The sequence below is a fragment of the Pinus tabuliformis genome, chromosome 2_2 (assembly GCF_031772625.1).
Source record: "Pinus tabuliformis cultivar Carrire ecotype Pingquan chromosome 2_2, CPIR1, whole genome shotgun sequence".
In the NCBI taxonomy this organism is placed as follows: domain Eukaryota; kingdom Viridiplantae; phylum Streptophyta; class Pinopsida; order Pinales; family Pinaceae; genus Pinus; species Pinus tabuliformis.
In genome coordinates this window covers 251,000,981-251,004,189 of record NC_142300.1, presented here as the reverse complement: position 1 = coordinate 251,004,189, position 3,209 = coordinate 251,000,981, and the positions used below count along the sequence as shown (strand labels likewise).

At 38.1% G+C, this 3,209-nt stretch overlaps 1 long non-coding RNA gene across 1 annotated transcript; it reads right to left on the bottom strand.

Moving 5' to 3' along the window:
- Positions 1–257: 257 nt before the first annotated feature.
- LOC149192236 (uncharacterized) lies at positions 258–687 on the bottom strand. Its single transcript, XR_016254872.1, has 2 exons — positions 451–687; positions 258–324 (listed from the first exon to the last, which is right to left on the bottom strand). It is a non-coding gene; the product is annotated as an uncharacterized LOC149192236 (long non-coding RNA).
- Positions 688–3,209: the final 2,522 nt, after the last annotated feature.

The following is a 3,209-nucleotide window of genomic DNA, read 5'->3' as shown; positions in this document are numbered from 1 at the left end:
AGCAACAGCAAAAATAATTGAAGAGTCAGTGTAGATGCATATACTAGCAATTGTCCCAAAAGGTACAAAGAGAGGCCGATAGGATTATTAAATTGGAATTGTTGAATTTTTCTAGAAGAGTTAATTGGTTTGGGGAAAACCTTGTTTTTCTTGGACTGGATCATTGCGCAATTACTTTTCTTTAGATGCTTTGTTTATATCTATATTACAAGGAACGCATTGAATGTCTTATTTCATTTCTGCTATACTTACTAATATCCTTTCCGTGCTTTTTCTTGATCAATTTGATGAAATATTCCATTATCCTTTGGTCAAAGTCCTCACCTCCATATTAGTGTACATCCCAGTAAGTTCAAAGCTCGAAAGCCAACCAAAAAAGTCAATGATAACCACCATGCATGTATTCAAATTCGTAATGTAAAACTGCCAGACAAAGTTCAGAAAGATTACCTCCAAGATGGGTATCACCGTTTGTAGCCAAAACCTCAAAAACTCCGTTGTCAATAGTCAGAACGCTGACATCAAACGTGCCACCACCAAGATCAAAAACAACAATATTTTTCTCTCCACCCTTCTTGTCCAAGCCATAAGTTATTGCTGCAGTTGTGGGTTCATTGATAATACGAGCTACATTCAAGCCAACAATAACACCAGCATCCTTCGTTGCTTGGCACTGTGCATCAGTAAAATAAGTTGCGCAAGCCCAGAAGTTAATAGTCACAATGCAGTCAACAATTGGTTACCCACAAATTTGACTTGGTATGTCTGGGTGAGTCAACTTGGCAGACCCAGCCAGGTCTGACTGGGACAGGCCATGCCCTCAGATCCAACAGTTACGAAATCACTGGAAAAACAAGCACAAATTTGACTCACTGAGTCTGAACAAGTCGACTTGGCAAACCCAACACCTCAGACCCAACCAGGTCTAGTAACAGATTTGCTTTTCTCTAGTGTTTGAACAAACTCAATACAATGCATTTTCAATAAGATAACTACAGAGACTCCATTAATGCTAATGCCTACACATTGAAACCTGATTTTACAAAAAGTGAAATAATTATAGAATGACTAAAAACATCATGCACAAATCTAGCAGACTTGCTGAGATCTAAGAAAAGGAATGTACCTCGAAGAACATTATAATTACGGATGACTGATAGTAGTGGATTCTTTTGTGTTTCGTAACTCATTGTTTAATTTATGACTAAAGCAATAACATGGAAACAAAATATACAAGCTTATCATATCAAATATCTTAAAATGAAAAAGGGTACAGAGGGAATTGCAGGAATTGTGAGAATCCATAAATTTGTCTCTTAAAATATGTGCCACATCTGGATATCGAATCCTCAAAAGCAATGCCCATGAGAAGAACCTGAAAGGAAAAGTTCATGATGTAGTGCCAAGCGAGACAAAAGGTACCTTAATACAATAATACATTACCTTGCAGCATCAATGGAGCTATGCTAAACCTCTAAATAGCCTACCACAAGGAAGGTACATATACTTTCTCCTTCAGATTCTGTGTTGCGCTTTAAGTTGGGAATCCCCAGACAACACCAATTGTCCATTGTGCGATAATCCTAGCACAAATAGCAAATCTTAATTGCTTCTCCAATAGCACTTGATCATCATATAGCTCCGGTTGTGAAGTCAACTTTCTGATAATGCCTGCAAGACATACACAGTTACTAACAATGTTGAACTCTGCATCGACATATCATCCTTCTATTAGAAGTATAAGAACTCTTCAGATAGATCCTTGAGCAATGTGACTGCATTCAATGACTACCTGCTACAATAGCATCACCCGAACCAGTCCTATCACACGTGAATGGCGTGACCAAAACATCTTCTGTTCCTATTACTGCACCCTCAAATGTAGGTGTGTAGTAGTGTATGAGGAAGGTGCCATTAGTGACAAACAAAATCTTCATGTTATCATGCCATAACGGCGCAATTTCCTCTCTTGTGTAATGACAACACCTCCGTCGTCGTTGCCTTTTTATTTCTCCGACTGACTGTTCATAGGAATGTACATAGTATTGAGGCCTATAATTCCTCTTTCGCTCAAAATAATCCTCATCAATCAAAAATTCCAATTCTTGCATGGTTACCTCAATGACATTTGCCTCATTCCATGCACTCTGGATAAGTTTCCTTGTCTCATCTCGAGACCTCCAAAGTGGAAAATGGAGGTTTACATCAAAAAATAACTCCCCCAAATTCTTTTGACATTTTGATTGCAGCAAGAAGAGTGGCATGCATGGATTGTTCAAGAAGAACCATGGAATTGAAATGAAACATCCTGGCATGCGTGAAAAGTTTAAATATTTAGTCACAGATAAAGAGCATTTAACTCCAGCCTGTGGTTATCAGCACATAGTGATTACAAAGCAATCTGCTTCTGTAAGATGATCGAAAAATTGGACCAAACCACAAAAATATAAAAAATGGGAAAGGTCAAATATATAAAAGGGGAAACTAATCAAGCACATGAGATAAGGAAAATGTTGTGAAAAAAGAAGAAGTTAGAAGTATACATTTTGTGTGGATGACTATAAGAATACATCTTTCAGTATGTCGATGTTAATATCATAAATGTGAAAACCATCTTCTGCACATGGTTTGACACATTCCATTCCTATTTTTCCTTCCTGACGGGTTACCTTCATGTAGGAAACTGATGTGGATGCATAAGGATCAAATTTAACACCATGAGTTTGGACATGTTCCTTGTTCATTGTGAGAACCATTTGATAACCAGTGGGATCATCACCTACTTTACCCATAAATGCTACTCTACCTCCCAACCTTATAAGTGAAATAGCAACATTGGATGGTGGTCCTCCCGGTGCCCTGACAAATTTTGGAGGACTCCATTGCAAGCCCTTCCATGTGGAATACTTATCTTCATCCATTTGTCTGTCTGATACCCTAACAGTAGGAATAAACTCATTCTGTGCCAAGCCAAAATAACATACCAAAGGAGGCCAATCATATTCAAAGTTATGATCATCCGCCTTACCATCTGCTTCCAACTCCATACTTTTTTCTTCTTTATTTTTAGCGGTTTTCTTTCTCCTACTCTTCTTAGGCACATCGCTCCCACTAACGTCTGCTAAAGTTGTTTTCTCTTCACTTTTTCTTCTCCTCGCAATCCTCTTGATAACAGGGGATGTCTTCTTTGAGCTTGAAACAACATTACC